At 38.0% G+C, this 24,960-nt stretch overlaps 1 protein-coding gene and 1 non-coding gene across 3 annotated transcripts in view; one reads left to right on the top strand and one right to left on the bottom strand.

Annotated features, from left to right (window-relative positions):
* Nucleotides 1-24,960, bottom strand: part of EIF4G3 (eukaryotic translation initiation factor 4 gamma 3) — a 369,011-nt gene that overhangs the window by 316,424 nt on the left and 27,627 nt on the right. The window lies entirely within an intron of this gene.
* LOC113622492 (U6 spliceosomal RNA) lies at nucleotides 17,923-18,029 on the top strand. Its single transcript, XR_003433538.1, has one exon. It is a non-coding gene; the product is annotated as a U6 spliceosomal RNA (small nuclear RNA).

Raw genomic sequence — 24,960 nt, 5'->3', positions numbered from 1 at the left:
AAATATACTCCTTCAGGTTCTAAGAATTGACTTGATAAGGGAATTAATTTGATGTCTACTAATTTCAATCAAGGTACTGGTTCTCAACCTTAGCTACACATTAGAAACAGCTGTAGAGCTTTCAAAACTCCCAATGCTTAGGCTGCACTCCAGAACTAAATCAGAACTAAATCTAAAAGTGATATTAAGGTTTTAAACTCCTTCCAAGTAATTCTAATGCACAGCCAAGGTTAAGAACAACTAAAGTAAAACAAGAGTAGAAGCCAAACGGTACAGAGTAAGGTATCTGAATGAGTGATGAGAAACTTGGAAACATTAAATAGAAACCAATCTTTTAGCAATTTTGTAGTTAAAATAAGAAAAAAAAATGTCATGAAGAACCTAGGGGTAAGACAGGAATAAAGACACAGACCTACTAGAGAACGGACTTGAGGATATGGGGAGGGGGAAGGGTGAGCTGTGACAGGGCGAGAGAGAGGCATGGACATATACACACTACCAAACGTAAAATAGATAGCTAGTGGGAAGCAGCCGCATAGCACAGGGAGATCAGCTCGGTGCTCTGTGACCACCTGGATGGGTGGGATAGGGAGGGTGGGAGGGAGGGAGATGCAAGAGGCTAGAGATATGGGAACATATGTATAACTGATTCACTTTGTTATAAAGCAGAAACTAACACACCATTGTAAAGCAATTATACTCCAATAAAGATGTAAATAAATAAATAAATAAATAAAGTAAATAAAAAAGCAAAGCAAAACGAAAACACTGAAACAAACGTACTTGGCCAAAATGCCATTCAAGTAGCAGCAGCTTGAGAAAGGTACTTTAGTGTAGAGAAGTTCTGAATAGGTTATGGGCACGGGGGAAGGATTCAGTGGCAGTCAAGAACGTGCGCATGCAACAGAGGAAGGCCGAGGTAAGTAATGGAGCAGGAAGCTTGACAGAAGTGAAAGGGAATGGAAATAGGACCAAAAGAAGATAACGGGGGGAGCTCTGTAAAAGAAAGGACAACTTACAAAGGAGTCCGAGCGAAGATATAAACATAGAAGTATTTTCATGAAAAACTAGGAAGCAGAACGAGAACACTTATTTCCTTATCTTACATTCCCACAGCTTTACTCTTCTCAGCTAAGTCAAGGAAATTATCTGTACTGGTAAGAAACAGAGGAAGAACTATAGAGAGGAAACTAAAAGCCTGAAGTATATGTAAAATGTCTTAATGTAGGAAACAGAGGAGGAGGAGATATTGCAAAGTTTCCTTCCCTTTGCTGTGCTCTCTACCACTGATTTCCCAGCCACATGTATTTTTTTTTAAATAATAATGATAAGGTATGTGCCCTTCCACCTACGGTTACTCTCACTTCTCATTTTTTAGCAAAAGTCATCAAACGGCATCAACTACATTACTCTAAAGCTTGGCACCATCCATACACATCTGTGGTAGGAAAAAAAATACACTTTTAAATAGGCAGTCTGTGGATCCTAGACCAAGCTAGCTGAGAATCATTCACTCATAGCATACATAAAACGACCATTTTGGTAGTCATTGTCTGGCTTAGGATGAAGTTAATTCAAATCTCACCCTGAAGGGCTTTTCTGGTGGCACAGTGGTTAAGAATCCACCTGCCAACGCAGGCGACATGGGTTCAAGCCCTGGCCCAGGAAAATCCCACACGCCGTGTAGCAACTAAGCCCACGGGCCACAACTACTGAAGCTCAAGCATCCTAGTGCCCGCGTGCTGCAACTACCGAAGCCCACACGCCTAGAGCCTGTGCTCCGCAACAAGAGAAGCCACCGAATGAGAAGCCAGCGCACCGCAACTAGAGAAAGCCCGCGTGCAGCAATGAAGACCCAATGTAGCCAAAAATTAATTATTTTTAAAAAAATAATAAGTAAATCTCACTCTGAGATTTTCCACCTCAGCTCAGATCAGCACTGAACCTAATTATTCCCCTGTACTACTTCAAAAAGTTCATTTTCCGCCTTCATAAAATTATTTTATTTCTACTTGAGGTATAATTGACATACAACATTAGTTTCAGGTGTAGAACATAATGATTCACTATTTGCATGTATTGCAAAATGATCACCACACTAAGTCTAGTTAACACCTGTCACAATACAGGTTTTTTTTGTGTGATGAAACTTTTAAGATTTACAACTTTCAAATACACAATTCAGGTATTATCAGCCATAGTCACCATGCTGTACATTATATCCCCATAACTTATGTTTTCATAATTGGAATTTGGTACCATTTGACTCCCTTCACCCATTTCACCCAACCCTCACCCCCGCCACCTCTGGCCACCACTGATCTGTTCACTGTATCTATCAGCTTGGTCTTCTTTTGGTTTTTGTTTTCGTTTTTTAAGATTCCACATATAAGTGAGATCATACTGTACTTATCTTCATAAAATTCTTTATTGCTTGTTTTTAAAGAGAAAAGTGGGAAAAAAACTTACTTGCACATGCACCTGCACTTACATGCACATGCACTTGTCATTTAAGACTCAAAACAACCTGTGAAGTAGGTGCTGTTATTAAACCGATTTTACAGATTAGGAAGCTGAGGAACAGAGAAGTTAGGTGTCTTTCCCAAGGTCACACAGCTAGAGCAGAGATTCGACCCAGGTCACCTGAGCTCTAGTTCCAGTGAAGCCTATGGCCACCATCCTCTATTTCCCCTCTGGCATGAATTCATGTATTTTTAAACAATGAATTTAAGGACCACGGAGAAGCTTAAACAAAGCTATACTTAAATTTGAAAGAATAAAGGAATTCAGATGAGCTCTCAATAGAGTATCTCTTCCACATTATATGAAAATTCCTTTATGCCAAAGAACAAATTGCAATCATTAATTAAAAACAAAATCATGTAAATATTTTAAGGGGCCAAATAATTTCTATTTTACCATATATTGGGAACCGAAAAGCTAAATGACTAATTCAAACCATGTAACTTATTTTTCTGTTGATTTATTTTCAGTTATGAAGTACAAGGTAAGAGAGGAGAATGACACTTTTTTGAATGTCATAAGTTAGTTGGAAAATTAGTTACAAATTTAGACTTGCTGCTTTTTAAATAAACATCTCATTATTTAATATGCTTTCACATACCTAATGTTTCAATATTTTCCACAGTTAGCACACAGATACAGAACAAATTCCTGCCAGGTCAACCAATAGATTTTTTTCAGTTTGGCCTAATTCAAGTTCAACTGTGATTCAATTACTATAGTCCAGGCCAGTAATACTGAGCATTTTCTTGTAAGAAAATAACACAATTTAAATGTGTGAAAAACTTCTTTACAGTGCATTTAACACATCAGCTGGGGGTTTAGTCTGCCAGTTTGCATTACACATGTGAATGATGTGTTATTGCATTTACACAAGTAGCAATGCTGAGTTTCAAATAACTACAGATTCAGACTCAGGCAAGACCTGAATCATGACGATTTTGGAGACTACGTATTGTGTTTATTTACAAGACAAGATCATGTATACAGGCAAAACTACACAGTTGGAAATATGAGGGTAAATTTAAGAGTAATATAACCCAATCCTAATTAAAAATAAAATCCTCTGGAAATTGCTGTTCTTTTTGATGGCCAAGCTTTTTCTCTTAAGAGATGTCTTCATGATCCTCCTCATTCTCTTTTTTTTTTTTTTTTTTTTGCGGTACGCAGGCCTCTCACTGTTGTGGCCTCTTCCGTTGCAGAGCACAAGCTCCGGACGTGCAGGCTCAGCGGCCATGGCTCACGGGCCCAGCCATTCCGTGGCATGTGAGATCTTCCCGGACCAGGGCACGAACCCGTGTCCCCTGCATCGGCAGGCGGACTCTCAAACACTGCGCCACCAGGGAAGCCCTTTTTTTAATTTTTTTTTTTATTTTTGGCTGTGTTGGGTCTTAGTTCCTGCCCGCGGGCTTTCTCTAGTTGCGGCAAGTGGGGGCTACTCTTCATTGCAGTGCACGGTCTTCTCATTGCGGTGGCTTCTCTTGTGGAGCATGTGCTCTAGGCGTGCGGACTTCAGTAGTTGGGGCACGTGGGCTCCAGTAGTTGTGGCACACAGGCTTAGTTGCTCTGCGACATGTGGGATCTTCCCGGACCAGGGCTCGAACCCGTGTCCCCTGAATTGGCAGGTGGATTCTCAACCACTGTGCTACCTGGGAAGCCCCTCATTCTCTCTTAATGGTAGATTATCAAAATATCTGAAGGTTGGAAGACATCTATCTAGTCTCAAAGATCTGCAATTCTTTTTATCTGCCCTAGTCCCAATGACTCTGAGATATCAGTGAGCTTAAATAATACAAGACACTTGAGGGGGAAACAAAAGGAATCAATCAAAAATGGAAATGATACTTTCAGTACCTAAACTGAAGTAATTTACAGCATTTGGGTCAAAACTGGCTTAAAACTTAATGGCACTAAAGTAAAAAAAAAAAAGGGAGCTGGAGACAGATTGCATTGGACAATTTTTTAAACAGTAGAAAACTTATTGCAAAAAAACAGCTTCTTTCCTAGATTATAATCAAGCAAGGTTTTACCACAAAGGTCCCATGAAAAACATACAAAATATTATTTTTTAAAATTCCAGTGATAACAAAAAGCATGCATTAAATGACAATATAGTGAAGGCATTTCTATGACATAGAAATGCTATGGCATACACAGTTATCTTTTTGATGGTCAAGGGATCAACTCAGGGATTAAAAATACATATTCTCTTCCTTAAATATCTCAAATACTATATATCTCTTCCAAATACTCAAGGTGTATGACAGAGCTTTAGACAAATGTACTCCAAATGCAAACATTCAAACTGCCATCCAAGAACCCATAGTAAAGATGTGCTATTGCTTGTTATAGGGGCACTACTGGCTTCAAACACCAGAAAGCCAGCAAATCTGATACACGCAGACCTAGGAGATACTGCAGGTTCAGTTCCAGACCACCACAATACAGTGAGTATCACAATAAAGTGAGCCACACAAGTTTTTTGGTTTCCTAGGGCACATAAAAGTTATGTTTACACTATACTGTAGTCTATTAAGTGTGCAATAGCATTGTTTTAAAAAAAAAACTGTACATACCTTAATTAAAAAATACTTTATTGCTAAAAAATGCTAACCATTATCTGATAACTCAGTCTGTGAAACACAATAAAGTGCAATAAAACAAGGTATGCCTGTATTGGGGTAGGTTTTATTTTGCTTCTATAGAAGGCCAACTCACTGAGCCATGTACAGAGAGGAAGGTTTGACTGCCTACAGTAGAAATAGATTCTTCAGAATTCTGAAATCTTCTCAAACTGTAATACCCAAAATTTGCTGAAATCTCAATATGCTGGCTTTCTCGTTTTTCTGTAAAGTCCTTTTTTTGACAGTATATTTTTATTTAATTTTCTACTGAGGTAGAGTTGATTTACAATATTATATAAATTTCAGGTGTACAACAGTGATTCACAATTTTTAAAGGTTAGGTTCCATTTATAGTTATTATATAAAACATTGGCTATATTCCCTGTATATCCCTGTAGCTTATTTATTTTATACATAGTAGTTTGTTCCTCTTAATCCCTTACCCCTATCTTGTCCCTCCCCACTTCCCTCTCCCCCACTGGTAACCACTAGTTTGTTCTCTATAGCTGAGTCTGTTTCTTTTTTGTTATATTCACTAATTTGTTTCAATTTTTAGATTCTACATATAAGTGATATCATACAGTATGTCTTTCTCTGTCTGATTTATTTCACTTAGCATAATGCCCTCCAAGTTCATCCATGTTGCTGTAAATGGCAAAATTTCATTCTTTTTTATGTATGAGTAGTATTCCATTGTATATATGTACCACATCTTCTTTCTCCATTCATCTGTCAATGGCCGTTTACATTGCTTCTGTATCTTGGCTACTGTAAATAATGCTGCTATGAACATTGGGGTGCATGTATCTTTTTGAATCGGTGTTTTTCTCCTCAAATATATACTCAGGAGTGGGACTGCCTGATCATATGGCAGATCTATTTTTAGCTTTTTGAGGAAACTCCATTCTGTACAGCCCTTTTTAAAAGAAGCATAAAATGGCATTCATTTCAGTCTGACAACAAGGTATATTCCTAAAAAGTTAAATAGCTTAATTCTTTGAATAAGAGTAATACTAACCATTTTAAACTGGTCACACTAAAGACCTTCATTTTTATGAAAACATATGCCAAGGAGCTCCTTTTCTCAATTGCTAACCAAAAACAGAGGGAGAGGATAACACATCAGTCATGATTTTCTGTTACTATGGTGTTTTCTGGTTTTGTCCTTCTTCAACACCAAGTAGATCTAAGATTACCTCCACAGCAGTTAACTGTTTCAACTTACTCAGGTTAAGAAACAAGTTCTACAAGACCACATTTAAAGTGACACACATTACCAAAAAATGTACCCAGGCAATATCAACTACTACAAATATGAACAAGAGGCAAGAAATTTAATTATATATCCACTTAAATCCACTGATTTCTCAATAACTGTGTACCCAATACAATGCTATTATGTAAAAGATCAAATCTGGCTTATGTATATGGAGCTTATGAGATATAAAAAACAGCTTTTTAAAAGAGGAAACACAATTAGACAGTATAATATGATCACCTTAGCATAAAACAAGAAAACATGACAATTCTTCATGCCTGGAGAACTGAGCTTGGAAAGCAAAAACTTCTGATAATTACAGATCTAATTTAAAGGTTTTTTTACTGGTATTAAAGCTCTAACATTAATATATAATAGTATATCACGTTAACATATATGAGCAATTCTCAGAAGTCAGGTTAATATGATAAAACAAGAACAAGAGTTTTAATTAAGATGCTCCATTAGCCTATAAATATAACCAGATTAGTTACTTAAGCACAAATTATCTCTGTATACCCAGTATCAGATCAATTTCAGGGAGACAGTAACACTGAAGATTTTAATAGTCACCAGTTTATTTCAAAATAGAAAAATGAACCAGGCATATCTTGATGATGATCTTCTGGAGTTAGCACATTCCATCAAGATCATTCAATTGTTGACTAAGTTACTGTGAAACAAAAATAAATAGGGAAGGCCTAGAAACAGTGCTTAAACACTGTTGAAATAGTGACCTCACTTTGTCAATGACAAAGGGCCCTTATAAAGAAAGTCTAATGGTTACATATTCCATATAATAAGAATAGCTAACATTATTAGGCACTTACTAAGCCAGGCCCTGTTCTAGCACATTAATTCATTTACAGCAAACCTAGGAGAAAAGTTCTACTATTTTGCTCCATTTCAGGATGAGACAACTGAAGCACAGAAAAGGCCAAAAAAAACAAAAACAAAACTTTTCCAAGCTTCCTAAATATTCTAACTCCAGAGTCCATACTCTTAACCATAATACTACACTGCATTTATATAAAGTATTAAATAAGATTTAAGCTGAAGAGACTTAAAGAAACAAACATTTGTCAAGATAAGGGAAACAAAGGCATCAGGTACCAGAGTTACCACATTAAGAAAGTTGGCTCTATTTCAACTGATGAAGTAGTAGTTGAGTTTGCCCTTGGAACTCTCACCTCTGTATTCCAATCTACTTTCCCCAGTTAGTGGCATTCCCCCTCCTTGATAGGCATCAAGTGTCTTTAGCATCACTTAAAATAGCAAAAGACTGGATCTCAATCACAAATAACATGCCTTAATAGACAGATGACCAAATACAGTTTAGAGACTTCTGGAAGTATTCCTATTTTATCACAAGAATAGGTTCCTTAAGCTCAGAGAAAAATGTTCTAAAAGTAAAATTTAAGATACTACCTAGGAAACTGCACAAATATTTTGGAAGAAAACAGGGTCATCCTGATCTCTGTAGACAAATGGAATGATATGGTAATGCAGCGTAGTAAGATATTACAGATTTTAGGTGGGTAGGTATATGTAAAATCAGAGTAATTCTTACAAGTCATATAAAATATCATGTCTCAGCTCTAAACCCTCCAAAGGCTTCCCATATCAAAATAAAATTCTTACCATTTCCTACATGGGCCTATATGAACTTGCTCCCCACTTCCTCATCTCCAACTACACTGGCCACCTTTAGCTGCTTCAAATGTATGTACATGGGACAACCTCAGAGATCTAACCCCACCTATGCATTAAGGCCATCCTGGCTTCCTAGCAACAGTATGTTAACAGCTTGTTTTGAGGACTCAGAGATTCAAACAGCAACTACCTCATAAACCATTTGCCACAGAGCTAGCATCTTACATTGATCATCAGGCACTAATATTCATGGAATTACCCAGATCCTCCAGGAGAGAATGTGAGAAAAGTACATACAACAAATGAAAGAAATAGTATGGGTAAAAAAAAATCAAGTATCTGTATTAAAAATATAATGTCTTCAATCAAAAAACTGGGCAGAAGATCTAAATAAACATTTCTCCAAAGAAGATATACAGATGGCCAACACGCACATGAAAAGATTCTTAATATCGCTAATTATTAGAGAAATGCAAATCAAAACTACAAAGAGGTAACACCTCACAGCAGTGAGAATGGCCATGATCAAAAAGTCTACAAATAATAAATGCTGGAGAGCGTGTGGAGAAAAAGGAACCCTCCTACACAGCTGGTAGGAATATAAATTGGTACAGCCACTATAGAGAACAGTATGAAGGTTCCTTAAAAAATTTTAAATGGAGTTATCATATGATCCTGCAATCCCACTCCTGGGCACATATCTGGAGAAAACTATAATTCGAAAAGACACATGCACCGCAATGTTCAGTGCAGAACTCTTTACAATATCCAAGACATGGAAGCAACCTAGATGTCCATCAACAGATGAATGGTAAAGAAGATGTGATACACACACACACACACACACACACACACACACACACACACACACGGAGTATTACTCAGCCACAAAAAAGAATGAAATAATGCCATTTGCAGCAACGTGGATGGACCTAGAGATTATAATACTAAGTGAAGTAAGCCAGTCAGAGAAAGACAAACATCATATGATACCGTTTATATGTGGAATCTAAAAAAAAAAAACAAAAAGATACAAATGAACTTATTTGCAAAACAGAAAGAGACTCACAGACATAGAAAACAAACTTATGGTTACCAAAGGGGAAAGGGGGGGGAGGAATAAACTGGGAGATTGGGATTAACATATACACACTACTATATATAAAATAGATAGTCAACAAGAACCTACTGTATAGCACAAGGAACTATACTCAATATTCTATAATAACCTATATGGGAAAACAATCTGAAAAAGAATATATATATACATATAACTGAATCACTGTGCTGTACACCTGAAACTAACATCATATTGTAAATCAACTATATTTCAATAAAATATATAATGTCTTACATATTACATAATTCTTTTCACCAGCTCTGCCAGTAAAAGTAAAAAAAAAATTTCTTCGTACAATTTAAAAAGCACCAATGAACAGAACTTAAGTTTGAGCAATGTCAGTCATGTAACTTTGCTTTTGTCATGATGAAGCTGAGATTCAAATCTGTAACCCACAACCAACAACCATCCAGCGTCTTTGGCATTCATTTCTATATAATACTCATGCTCTACCTATCTGTCTGTTTGTTGGTACTTTTTTAATCCCCATCCTTATTTTCCCTTTGCTTTGATTTCTTTATCTGGTTTTATTTTTTATTGAAGTAACACTGATTTATAACATTGTATAAGCTTCATTTGTACAACATTATGTTTCTACTTCTGTATACCCTACAGCATGCTCACCACCAAAAATCTGGTTTCCATCTGTCACCATACAGTTGATTCCCTTTACCCATCTTGCCCTCCCCCTCTGGTAACCACTACTGTGTTCTCTGTAACTATATTTGGTTTTGTTTAGTTTGGTTGTTCTTTTATTTTGTTTGCTTATTCGTTTTTATATTCCACTTATGAATGAAATCACACAATATTCATCTTTGTCTGATTTATTTCACTTAGCATGTTACCCTCAAGGTCCATCAATGTTGTCACAAATGGCAAGATTTCACCTTTTTATGGGTGAGTAGTATTCCACTGTGTGTGTGTGTGTGTGTGTGTGTGTGTCTATACACCACATCTTCTTTATCTATTCACCTACTGATGGGCGTTTAGGTGGTTTTCATAGCTTGGCTATTGTAAATAGTGCTGCAATGAACACAGGGGTGCATATATCTTTTGAAAGTGTTTTTGTATTTTTTGGATAAATACCCAGAAGTGGGACAGCTGGATCATATGGTAGTTCTATACTTAGCTTTTCTGAGGAATGTCCAATACTGCCTTCCGTAGTGGCTGTACAAATTTACACGCCTACCAACAGTGTATACGGATCCCCTTTTCTCCACATCCTCGCCAACACTTGTCATTGCTTGTTTTTTTATCTATCTCTATTTTTGGCTGCGTTGGGTCTTCATTGCTGCACGCGGGCTTTCTCTAGTTGCGGTGAGCAGGGGCTACTCTTCGTTGCGGTGCGCAGGCTTCTCATTGCGGTGGCTTCTCTTGTGGAGCACGGGCTCTAGGCGCACAGGCTTCAGTAGTTCTGGCACGCGGGCTTCAGTAGTTGTGGCTCATGGGCTCTAGAGCGCAGGCTCAGTAGTTGTGGCACACGGGCTTAGTTGCTCCATGGCATGTGGGATCTTCCCAGACCAGGGCTCGAACCCGTGTCCCCTGCATTGGCAGGCAGATTCTTAACCACTGCACCGCCAGGGAAGTCCCACTTGTTTTATTGATAATAACCATTCTGGCAGGTGTGAGGTGATATTTCATAGTGGTTTTGACTTGCAGTTCCCTAATAATCAGCAATGTTGAACATCTTTTCCTGTGCCTGTTGGCCATCTGTATGTCTTCTTTGGAAAAATGTCTATTCAGCTACTCTGCCCATTTTTTAATCATGTTGCTGTTGCTGAGTTTTATGAGTTCTTTATATATGTTAGATAGTAACCCCTTATCAGATATAGCATTTGCAAATATCTTCTCCCATTCCGTAGGTTGTCTTTTCATTTTACTGCTGATTTCCTTTGCTGTGCAGAAGCTTTTTAGTTTGACGTAACGCCATTTGTTCATTTTTTGCCCTTGTTTCCCTTGCCTGAGAAGACAGATCCAGAAAGATATTGCTAAGGCCATCTTTACCTAATTTTATCATCTATTATTATTTCAAGTATTTTTGTAAACCACTTTGAATCCTTCTTTGAATGAAGTTTAGCATAGGTTATTTAACGCTACAGATTACTATTAAATTTCTGTTTCTGCTTAAGATACAGAAAACTACAAAAACATGGTACTCTCTCTAATAGAAGAAAAGACCAGATTACCTGAAACACCACAACCTTTCTTGAGCCCATCAGACTCCTGAAGTTGCAAGGCAACCAAATAACCTGAATTCCAAAGAGGAACAAGACCCTCCAATAAAGAACATATATGGTAGACGAGAAGAGAAAGGGGTAATCATAATACAGTGAATAAAAAGAAGATCTGCTAAATACTTACTGAATTCCTAAAAGGTATAGGCTAGCACGCCAATTTCCCAACTGGGTGCCCTATCCACAACAGGAGTCTGCACTCACTTGCTCTTCTCCACTGGCCTCCACAGGGCGCTCATGAAAAAGATTGGTTTCACGGCAGAAGACCAGAGAGAGTCCCACTCAATGGCACAGGAATTCAGGAGGTGACCAGTCATTGCTGGGAAGAGGCACAAAGCCGCACTTGATTCCCCATATCCTTTTCTCCTATGAAGCAAAGGTGTTGGGCCACTGGAGTAGGGGCAGCAAACCCCTTCTGTCCTAGGACACTGGCAAACATCTGTTGTTGCTGAGATAAAGATATAAGCAAATCCCTCTATCCCTGTGGGGAGGGGTAAGTAACCATCTTGTGCCTAGGATCCCACACAAATACACCACCCAGGAGCCTCCTAATGCTGGGAGAGGGGCAGGAAACCCTATCCAAGAATAAGTACAAACACAAGGCAAACCATGGCTGCCACAGGAGGAGAGGGAACAAAGTCCTATTTATAAGGCCCAGATGAACAGGGTCTGCAAAAGACTGAAGCTGAACTGAGATAACTGCCTCCAACATAATCATAACACCAAGGAGCAAGCAACAGCATTCTACCACCAGGGGTAACAGTAGCCACCACTACAAGACTATGAAGACTGCGGTGCACTGAAAGTAATGATAATGACAATGAAACCCCAAACTAGCTCAATTCACGACTAGTTTGGCTTAACACCACACACTGACAGCCCAACAGAAGTGGGGTGTACCCATTTCCAAACATAAATACAATTTACCTCAGTCTCAACTGCTGTTCTATACACCATGCCCAACACCTAAACAAAAATTATGAGACACACAAAAAAAGAAAACAGCCTATGGTCAAGAGAAAAAGCAATCAATACAAGTAGACTCAGGGATGATTCAGATGCTAGAACTATCAGAGAAGGATATTTTTTTAAACTGTGATTAATATGTTAAAGGACTTAGTGAAAAAGGTGGACAACATACATGAACAGATTAGATAATATCAGCAAAGAGATGAAAATTTTTCTATACGTTAAATGTAAATGCTAGAAATAAAAATTACAATGTCAGAAATAAAGAATTCCTTCTACAGATTCAGCAGCAGACTGGACTCAGCTGATGAAAGAATCAATGAACTTGGAAAATAGATGAAGACACCAATAGAAATTATCAAAAGTGAAACACAGGGAGAAAAAAAGAAAAACAGAAGATCCAATGTTGAGGGACTATCAAATGGTCTAACATGTAAATGAGGTCTCAGAAGGAAAAAGGAGACTAAGGCAGAAGAAATACTTGAAAAGATAAAGGCCAAGAATTTTCCAGAAATAATAAAAGATACCAAACAGATTCAAGAAGCCTAAAGAAATCCCAAGCAGGATACAATAAAACAACACATACCTGCCTAGCCTCATCAAACAGCCTGAAGGCAAACAGAGGGGGTAAAAAATACTACATACATAATCAAGAACAAAGATAAGAATTACAGTAGATCTTATCAGAAACTATGCAAGCCAGAAGACAATGTTTTTCACTACTTCAATGCTGTAAAAGAAAAAATTTGTCAACCCAGAATTCTATATGCAGGAAAATTATTTTGCATCATGAAGGCAAAGATCACTATCAACCTCAACAATGTTCTCCATGCCAAACTGAAGATAAATACTGCTAGGTATTTTTACTTGAAATGCAATAAACATGGTAAAAAGTGTCTTTGCACTTGAAATGGTGTTAAAATATTGAGAGGTTGTTTTCCATAATATTCAGACATTTTCCTTAACATTCAAATGAAAGTTTATCATCTCCTAAACACACTTCTAAAAGACCTTCCTGGGCTTCCCTGGTGGCACAGTGGTTAAGTATCCGCCTGCCAATGCAGGAGACATAGGTTCAAGCCCTGGTCCAGGAAGATCCCACATGCCGCAGAGCAACTAAGCCCATGTGCCACAACTACTGAGCCCGCGTGCCACAACTACTGAAGCCCATGTGCCTAAAGCCCATGCTCCGCAACAAAAGAAGCCACAGCAATAACTCCGTGCACCACAACGAAGAGTAGCCCCCACTCGCCGTAACTAGAGAAAAGCCGGCATGCAGCAACGAAGACACAATGCAGCCAAAAATTAAATAAATAAATAAAATAAAAGCTCTTCCTGTTAACCCTGATACCTCTCATCCAGTCTATGGTTTAGAATACTATGGAGGAACTGAAGCAATTAAAAGAGAATGAAACAAACCTAGGGAAAAATGCTGAATGAAAAAAAAAAGGTTCTCTCTGAATAGTAGAATTATGTTTGACTTCTTTTCTTCACAACATCTAAAGCTTCAAATTTTCCATTATGAACAGTTATTATTTTTGTTTCAGATGGGAAAAAAATCCTATTACACAAAAATGACAATGTACCATAGTTAAATAATACTGCACTTTACAGACAGGGCTGAAGTCAAGTACAAACCCTTTCTTTCTTCACAGGTGGTACCTATACCATACCGGTATGGAGTATCACTGCTAGTTACAGGAAAGTGAATGCAGAGCGATCAAGTAAACACAGTCCTACCTTCTACCATAGCCCTACCTTTCAGTGTAATAAAAATCAAAAGGGAGCAGCTTATAGCTTACATATTCCACTCACCACCATCTTCTCCAACAATTAAAAAAGAGGCTAATAACAAACTAGGTTTCCAGGCAGCTATTTAAACCCAAAGGCCGTAAATACTAAGGTTTGAAAAATATCTGATATGCTGATAATAAAGCACCCAGGATGGTTTAAGGGCCTTTATATACTCTAGTCCTCCCCATTATCCAAATAACGTAAGTACTCCTACTGCCATTTATGGATAAGGAAGTACAGATATCAGAATTTAGATCCTTAAAGATCACTGTCGGGACTTTCCTGGCGGTCCAGTGGTTAAGACTCCACACTCCCAATGCAGGGGGCACGGGTTCGATCCCTGGGGGCGGAATTAGATCCCACATGCCGCACGGCAAAAGGAAAAAGAAAAAACAGAGAGAGATCACTATCATCATATGCATTATCCCTAGTCCTTAAATTGTATTCCTAGATTTCCATTGTGTATTTTAATGTCACTTGCTTCTTCAATGCTTATGCCTATTAACAGTGAACAGACCATATTTAATAAAAACCTCATGTAAGAATTATACTTCACTGCGCAAAATAATTTGAAATGGTCTTGTCCCTACCCTTCAGGAGACAAAAATCTTTTGCTTTTTGGCCGCTCCCCCACAGCATGCAGGATCTTACTTCCCTGACCAGGGATCAAACCCGTGCCCCCTGCAGTGGAAGCTCGGAGTTTTAACCACTGGACCAGCAGGGAAGTCCCACAAAATCTTAACTGCTCAAAATATTGGCTAATAATACTTAGATTAACTCTTTCAAACAAAACCTTGCAACTCCTCAGTCAAAATGACTTAATAACTCTATACAGAAATACAAAGTTGGAAGTAAGTTCAGAAAATCCTCACAGGCTGAAAACATATACACAAAACAATTTAGATTTAATAATTCTGATTTCTTCCACAACTGAATTAAAACTAAAATGATTTAGAAAACTCAAATATAAGTATGCAGTAAATATAAAAGAAATACACTGCACTAATAAATCCCAAATTCAGGATAACAGTTACCTCTAATGAAAGAATCAAGTGATAAAGGAGGGGTACATGCTGAGGTCTTTTATTATACGGATAATGTTTTGTTTGTGAAGCTGGTTAATAGATACTTGGGTTTGCTATACTACAGTGTACTTCTGTATAGTATCTGCAGTATTTCAAAACACATCTTTTAAGTTTTCAAACCAGATATGACACTCTTTATCTCCCTAAACACAAATGTAAATAATCATTACCATACTATTACTGTAGTTTCTAGAAGAACAACTATATCCCACCACATACACTAAACTTACACACTAACTCCAACCATGACAAGTAAATGCCTTTTGTGACAAAAGACAGTATAACCCATTTTCATCATTTATACAGTGAGGTCAATCCCACCTACCTATCCACAGTAGTATTATGAAAACGAAATGGGACAAAAAATGAACAGTCCACATGTTCATCAAATGTTAGTTATTATTAGTGGCAACTGCTGAAGTACAAAAATGCAAAAAATATGACATTGTATGTCAGTATTTACAAACTGTAGGTCTTCACATGTGTACTTATTCCTGACAGTGTATACATTTTCTTCCACTCCTAATTTGTGGAATAACCTTGGGAATGGATACATGTATAACTAACATGGGTGAAAAACATATCTAGCTCCCAGAAATGCAATAAATCATGCCAAAAATCTTCAGAGGCAGTGTTTAAAGCTTCCTGTTCTCAGTATAGATGTCTAGTAAACATTATTTATTAGTGTCTACTTTGTGCCTAGCACTAACAGACCCTAGAGAAATAGAAACAAAAAAACATAATTCCTGCCTTAAGCATTTAGTTTAGTAAAGAAAATAAATAATAAATTTATCTATAGCTGTTAGTAGAGCAACTAACCCAGCTGAAAAGAGGTGTGAAGTATCACCCTATTGATTGGTACTCTCTGCCATATAACTCCTCCTCTTTATCCTTTCCCTTGCCCACAGCTCTGCTAGTCCTGGTCTTCTCTGAAAGCAGACAGGAAAGCAGTATTTACCCTTTCTATAGACTACAGAACTGCATTATTCACTAGGTAACCTCTAAGCCACAGGGGGCTATAGAGCACTTGAAATACAGCTACCACAAGGCGGATGTGCTAAAATATACACTGGAGTGCAAAGGCTTAGTACAAAGAAAGAATGTGAAATACAGTATCTCACTAATAATTTTTATAATGATCACATCTTGAAATTATAATATTTTGGATATACTGGGTAAGTATGTTATTAAAATTGATTTTACCTGTTTTCACTTTGTAACATGGCTACTAAAAAATCTAAAATTACATAGCTGGTTTACATATTTCCACCCAACAAATAATCCATAAAAAAAGTTAAAATTGAATACATAATGCACTTCAAAAGTATTCAGTAAGCATTAGCTAAATCTGAATCTTAGATTGAAATTTCAAAAATATTAGCTAAAGTAACCTATAACCATATCTAAATTCAATCTTTTTAAAAATCAAACATGAAGGGCTTCCCTTCACTATTTATCTATAGCTGTTATCTATAGCTGTTATCCCTTCACTTCCCTTTCCACTATTAGTTTTAAAAGTGGAAAAGTTCACGTTACAGGATTTGGACTTGGAGGTAAAAAAAACAATTGGGGGGGCTTCCCTGGTGGCGCAGTGGTTGAGAGTCCGCCTACCGATGAGGGGGACACGGGTTCATGCCCGGGTCCGGGAAGATCCCATATGCCGCGGAGCGGCTGGGCCCGTGAGCCATGGCCGCTGAGCCTGCGCGTCTGGAGCCTGTGCTCCGCAACGGGAGAGGCCACAACAGTGAGAGGCCCGCGTACCGCAAAAAAAAAAAAAATCAAACATGAAGAAAGAAAGGATCTATGTTGTCAGAATTCTAATTACCTATGGCATGTGTTTATGGTCTGACAATGACACTCATTAACCCAACAAATTGAAACCACAAACTCTACTTTTCTAGATTAATTAATATTCAGTAAAATTGTTCCTCCTCCTATTACACTGAATTACACTAGAAATAGCCCAGTATACCACAGTTCATCAAAACCATACCACAGCATCAAAACCCAAGCTCTTTTTATAATTACAGAGAAGTAAACTTCAAAACATCCTAAAAACAAGGCATTTACTTATAAGTGCAATTCATTTAAATTACGTGTAAGTGCATTCTTACAGAATCTGACCTCTGGGGCTAAAAGTCAAAGCTCTTGCTCTTTAGTATCTAGAGAGGCCATGAAAATTAATTCATTAGGTACGTGACTCACACTGACCTGAGTTCCTCAAGAGTCACCTGAAGAACCAGCGTTAAGAGCAAAGAGAGAGTTCCAAAGGCCCTCCTTCCCCAAGCCAAGGAGACTTACGTGGTTGAGAAGGTTCTAAATAGATCAAACCAAAGAGACTATAAATGGACCCAGAGAGACTACAAATGACATCCAGGGGCCCTAAGACATGACTAGGCTTCCCGCATCTCTAGAAGAACTTAAATAAAGATCAGTACTAAAGAAGCTAAAGAAGTATTACTCTTCCACTCAATATTCACATGTAAAAGTCCCAAAGCCCAAGAAATTTGACCCCAAGGATGTCCATGATATATATTCCAGGAATCACAGAACCAAGACAGCCTCCTTGCCAGTACTTTATAACACAAAATGTTATTTGTGGGCAAGACGTGGCCTTTGAAAAACTGCCTAACCTGCACCCACTTAAGAGTAACCACTTTGAGCACTCGCTTCGGCAGCACATATACTAAAATTGGAACGACACGGAGAAGATTAGCATGGCCCTGGCGCAAGGATTACACACAAATTCGTGAAGCGTTCCATAATTTTTGATTCACTTTGTTATACAGCAGAAACTAACACAACACTGTAAAGCAATTACACTCCAATGAAGATGTTAAAAGTAAATAAATAAATAAAAAATAAAAGAGAAAAAAAATAAAAAATAAAGGTAACCACTTTGGACGTCCGTGGCGTTCCAGTGGTTAAGAATCCGCCTGCCAATGCAGGGGACACAGGTTCGAGCCCTCGTCCGGGAAGATCCCACATGCCACAGAGCAACTAAGCCCATGCGCCACAACTACTGAGGCTGTGCTCTAGAGCCCACAAGCCACAACTACTGAAGCCTGCATGCCTAGAGCCCGTGCTCCACAACGAGAGAAGCCACCACAATAAGAAGCCCGTGCACCACAATGAAGAGTAGCCCCCACTCGCTGCAACTAGAGAAAGCCCATGCTCAGCAACGAAGACGCAACGCAGCCAAAAATAAATAAATTTATTTTAACCAAAAATAAATAAATAAAAGTAACCACATCAGTCAAACTGCAGCCTTGATGATTTAGAGCTGTTTACAGATTTTCATAAGAGAAACAGCTAATCGCATCACAAACAATGAAGACTTATCAATTCTATACATGGTCCAGAGTTAAAGCACAAAAATACTAGTGCTAACCCCAAACACTTAAAAATAATAATGACCAAGTGTTTCCATATCCCTTGATATGTTGAAACACAACAAGGATTGACTTGAGCTCAATACCTATGTATAATACAAAGGGATAGTTGACACAATTTCTTTTGACATAAGAGTACCCCCAAAGTGACCCACCCTCAGCCTGGATTAGGTAAGAACCAGTATCTATGGTCCTAGAGAACCCTGTGCCTTTCTTTAATACAGCAGCTATCACACATATTACACTTATCTCTTTAATCATCTCTCCCTCACCACACTGCAGGACCCTAATATCTCTGGCACCTAACACAATGCTGGGCATATCTCTGAAGGCTCAAAAATATTTGCTGGTTGAATGTATAATATGGAGCTATGCTGTCCAATGTGGCCTCTAGCCACATGTAGCAATTTAAATATAAACTTAATTAAAATTAAATGAAATTTTCAAATTTAGTTCCTTAGTCACACTTGTCACCTTTCAAGTGCTCGTTGCCACGTACGGTTAGTGGCTGCCATACTGGACAGTGTAGACACAGAATGTTTTCAACATCACAGAAAGTTCTATTGGGCACTGCCTGGAGTGTCCCTTGATTCTGGAGGCATTTCCTAACAGGATTATTATTCTAAGAGAAAAGGTAGAAAGAAAAATGTTTTAAATGTGCATCAAATTCCAGTAGTAAACAATACAACCAAAGGAAAGGAGTTCTTCTGCAAGACTGTCTCTAATATCAACTATGTTTCAAACTTTTCTGATAATTCTTCATTGCTAAAGTTTCATTATCAACTAACCCCCTTCTCCCACATATTCCCCTGTTGTGCCTAAAAGAAAGCCCTTAGTAACAACAAGGGCTGCTGCCCATACTCTAGGAAGGTGAAAAAAAAGGATATATGAGATTATTTTTACCCTAATCATAGGCTAATAAAAAGGTCCAAAAGGATTTTGGAATTAGTTTAGTCTAGTTAATCAATTTTACAGAGAAAGAGACTGAGCACACAGAAGTAAAATAACCCACAGAAAAGAAGAGATGTTAGAAGCAGACCAAACGGGTAAGGAAAAACAAAAAGCAGAGTGCACAGAAAGCCAGAAACTTTTATTTTTTTTACAGAATTATGGCATATTATCCAAAATATCAAAATAGTCTATACTTAATAAATGGGAATGATAAGTACTAGTAAAAGGTCAAGAAACTCTCAACCAAAGTTCTGTCTTGTGTAAGAGACCCTAAGTTTCCCCTTACAAACTCTAATATATTATTTAAATGCTTTCACTGGCAGTTTACTTTTTCTTTCCATAACATAATCACATAAATTATTTATTCTCATAGTCAGAATCTATTTATTCCTACTAGTCAGAATAGATTTCAATTAAGCCACAAATATAGGCAGCTAAAACTGAAAGCAGAATATTTACTAGTTATTTTCAATGGAAACATAATTCCAATGACAAGGTAAGAGTATAAACAATGAAAGTGAACTAAGGGGAGAGAAATAATTTGCTTCTCAAAAATGAAATCACTTCTGTCACTCTGAAAATGTTATCTGAATGAAAACCACAGTAAGAGTGTTTCTGCTCCTTAACTGAGTTTCATTTCCATGACCTATAAATAAAAATATAGAAGAAAGTAATTTTAAGTTCTCTTATTACTTCACTATGAGCAAAAGCAAATTCAAGGCAATAAATCCAAAGATGTTATCAAAACAGAGAAAGACTGACAAATATATTTTTTTTGCACATAATACTTATGTAGCTTGGAGTGTCCTCAGCCTCGTATTCTTAGGTAAACACTGAATTTTGTTTTTCAAAGGGCACAAATCTCTCCTTTGTAGGAATTTTATATATCTAATTTCTTACACCTAAAGTTATAAGAAAGCTTTTATATCTCTCCATTAGGTTGAGAATCCGCCTGCCAATGCAGGGGACATGGGTTCGATCCCTGGACCGGGAAGATCCCACATGCCGCGGAGTAACTAAGCCTACGTGCCACAACTACTGAAGTCCATGCACCTAGAGCCCATGCTCCGCAACAAGAGAAGCCCGGGCACCACAACGAAGAGTAGGCCCCGCTTGCCGCGACCAGAGAAAGCCCACGCAGCAACGAAGACCCAACACAGCCAAAAATAAATAAATATTTTTAAATAAATAAATAAAAGTTCTAGGCAGGTTTACAGTAATCCCAATAATCCTCAATAACAACAGGGGCAGGCCTATGCGTTGCACACAATAAACTTTGCTGGATTAAGAAAGTTCACTTCAGGAAGTTCCCTGGTGGGCTAGTGGTTAGGATTCCAGGCTTTCACTGCCGTGGCCCAGGTTCAATCCCTGACTGGGTAACTGAGATCCCGCAAGCCGCACAGCGCTTCGTAACAGGAAGAAAACAGATAAAGGCTGTCAGTGTCCATTAGTTTGTCAATATGACCAATGAGATACCGGTAATAAAATATTTTAAGTTCTAAGAGGATGTCAGGTGCAAAATGCCTGGTTTGCCCTTTAACTTTTTACCAGGTCTCAGAATCAACCTATTTCAAAAGATAAGAACATATTCCTCTAGTCATCTGCCAAATCCTATTTCAGTATGAATCTAGAAATGAAACTTAAAGGACATGTCTACTGAGAAGTAAAGGAATCATTCATTTCTTGATCATTAAAAATCAAGAATCTTGGGGCTTCCCTGGTGGCGCAGTGGTTGGGAGTCCACCTGCCGATGCAGGGGACACGGGTTCGTGCCCCGGTCTGGGAGGATCCCACATGTCGCGGAGCGGCTAGGCCCATGAGCCATGGCCGCTGAGCCTGTGGGTCCGGAGCCTGTGCTCCGCAACGGGAGAGGCCAGGGCAGTGAGAGGCCCGCGTACCGCAAAAAAAAAAGAAAAAGAAAAAAATCAAGAATCTTAACAAAGAACAGACTTCAAATCCAACAACAAGCAACATGCTAATACTCAAACCTCTCAGAAAAGGTACAATCCAAATAATTAAGCTAATTTAATGTCATTTATATAATATGTAAGACCTAATTAACTCACAATTGACCATTTCAATTTTCTAGGCTAGGAGTCTTAACTTTAATTATATATCTAAAACTTCAACTCCAAAATATGATTCAGAAGATGTCTGTATATTTTTTAAGTTGCAAAAATTATTCCAATGAGCAGCCTAAACTTAGAACTACTATCCTAGCTTTAACACATCCCTAAAATTATGCTAATTAAATTGGCATTTTCTTCAATTTAAAAAAAGTAAAAGATTACTTACTTGGGTCAATCAAGTCTAATGAAAATATTAACTAACTTTAGTTTTCAATGACAAAAAATTAATACTTCTCACATTCTTAAACACATCCTCCCAATTTGTTTTACACCGACTTCTCTCATCAAGAGTGTATCACAGGGCTTCCCTGGTGGCGCAGTGGCTGAGGGTCCGCCTGCCAATGCAGGGGACACGGGTTTGTGACCCGGTCCGGGAAGGTCCCACATGCTGCGGAGCGGCTGGGTCCGTGAGCCATGCCCGCTGAGCCTGCGCGTCTGGAGCCTGTGCTCCACAACGGGAGAGGCCACAACAGTGAGAGGCCCCCGTACCGCAAAAACAAAAACAAAACAAAACAAAAAAAAGAGTGTATCACAATATGTCTTTGTCAGGTAAATAAAATGTTTTCTAGACATTTGTGGATAACCAACACAATGACAAAACAGTTAACAAATTGATTTTCAAATTGCAAAGATGGCAATAAACTAATATAAGAGCAGAGAAGGAACAATAAAATGTTCTTCATTTCACTAAAATTCAAGGTTCCAATAGCTTGGGCAGAATTATTTATGAGGCAGATTATAAAAAGACAAAACTAAGAGAAAGCAGTTTTTAGCAACAGATGACAGTGAAGACGACCATTTGAAAACAAGACCAATCAACAAACTGCACAAAATGGGAACTGAAAAAAAGCAGACATATTCAGGGTTAGGACTGAAAGATGGTTAACTACTTCCTTGTTTTATGAACGCTTTGAAGCTTCAACTAAGCTCTTCAGCTAAGGAATTAAGAGCAAACAAGTTGTTAGCGACTTCCCTGGTGGCACAGTAGTTAAGAATCCGCCTGCCAATGCAGTGTTCAATCCCTAGCCTGGGAAAGATCCCACATGCCACGGAGCAACTAAGCCCTTGCACCACAACTACTGAGCCTGCGCTCTACAGCCTGTGATGCACAACTACTGAGCCCGCGCACCACAACTACTGAAGCTCACACACCTAGAGCCCGTGCTGTGCGACAAGAGAAGCCACCTCAATGAGAAGCCCACACAGAACAACAAAGAGTTAGCCCCTGCTTGCCCCAACTAGAGAAAAGTCCGCGTGGAGGAAGACCCAAGGCAGCCAAAAATAAAATAAAATAAACAAATTTATTTTTTAAAAAAAGAAATTTTAGGATTTCCACTTCACAGTATCCAGTTGTGAGAAGATGAGTCCAAAATCATAACTGAAATGTATCTGGAAAATACTGTACATGAGAAACTCCACAAAACACAGACAATATGCAAACATATAAAACACTGACTATACTACAAACTTGTTAACAAGACTTAACAGAAATCAGTCTACTTTTATTAGTAATATGTTCCTTTAAAAAATTTATTCCAAGAGCAAATAAAGGCACAATTCAGTAAAATGTCCTTGGTGTCAGGCGCCACCCACAACACTTAAAGACAACCTTTGAGGCCTGTTACCCAACTGCAGGGACTCCATCTGTCAACTCTACTAATCTACCTCATCTTCCATTCATAAACACGAATGGAAACTAAACAATCACCAGACATTAAGAAAGTAAAGAACCAAGATGAATAAACAGAACCAACCCTGGAGGGAGAGAGATGGTACAGAGAACAGAAAAAGATTTTTTTAATTTCCAATTAGTACCTATGAAAGGATTTAAGATACTATTCCAATCATAAAATAAGACGCATCTGCTACACACAGAAAAGGAGAGAAAACAAAAATTCTTAGATATTAAAAAAGTAATCGCCAAATGTTTATTTACGTACCCTTCAATTCAGCAATTCTATTTATAGGACTCCATCCTACTAAAATACTCACACATACGTATAAGGATATGCACTATACTTTTTTTTTTTTTTTTTTTTTGTGTACAGGGGCCCCTCACTTTTGTGGCCTCTCCAGTTGCAGAGCACAGGCTCCGGACCCACAGGCTCAGCGGCCATGGCTCACGGGCCTAGCTGCTCCGCGGCATCTTCCCGGACCGGGGCACGAACCCGTGTCCTCTGCATCGGCAGGCGGACTCTCAACCACTGCGCGACCAGGGAAGCCCTGCACTATATATTTTAACACATACAAAAAAGCCTAGAAACTATACATATATCCACCAATAGGAAAGAGTTAAATGAATTATGGTACAACTATAGAATAATCTACATGTATCAACATGGGAAAGATTTATACAATACGTGAAAAAGCAATCACTAAGCATGTGCAGTATAATCCCACTTATAATCTTGTTACACAAGTAATATAATAGTAATAGCTATTTATTACTATATAACACAAAGTGCCAGGTACCATTTTAAGTACCTTATAGGTATAACTAATTTAATCCTCACAACAACCTTAAGCACTAGAGTCTATAATTAACCCTTTTACATGAGGACACTGGGACACAAAAAGGTTAAATCATTTTTCCCAAGGTACACAGCCACTAAACCATGAGAGCTGGGACTATCAGCTATGGGACTCGAAATCCTCCAAGATCACACTTCACACTTCCAGCAGTTAGGATGCAAATCACAGAGTCCAGCTCCAGAGGCCATCCTCTAAAAACCTCCACCTCTCTCCCACTCCCTGACTCTCTTCCCTTTTTCCCTTCCTCTTACTCTCAATTTGTAAATGCATACAAAAAGATCTGTAAGAAGAGAGATGCTGAACTGTCAACTGTGATAGCTGCTAATAATGGAAGTGGAAGTGAAGGTTTTTAATTATTTTTAAATATATAATATAAAGGTATAAATCAATATAATCTGTATTCTTTATAATACACATGCATTATTTGACTGTTTTGAAACTAAACTAAGATCTGAATAAAGACATGAAAATAGCATATAAACAGATAATTTTCAAAACAGTAAATAAAAGCTAAGAAACATGGGAGAAAACTAAATCTTATAAGTAATCTAAGAATGCAAATTAAAACTGTATATAATTTTCACCTATCAAATTAACAAAAGTTAAAAGAATATTTAATGCTGGTAAAAATAGGGCAATATGCATCAATTATCCTAATGTTCACACCTGCTGATCCAGTAATTTTTACTTTATTGA

The sequence above is a fragment of the Aethalodelphis obliquidens genome, unplaced genomic scaffold (genome assembly GCF_003676395.1).
Source record: "Aethalodelphis obliquidens isolate GAN/ISIS:26980383/991018 unplaced genomic scaffold, ASM367639v1 scaffold9, whole genome shotgun sequence".
NCBI lineage: Eukaryota > Metazoa > Chordata > Mammalia > Artiodactyla > Delphinidae > Aethalodelphis > Aethalodelphis obliquidens.
The sequence above is the reverse complement of the archived record's forward strand: the minus strand, read 5'-3'. Positions and strand labels throughout refer to the sequence as shown.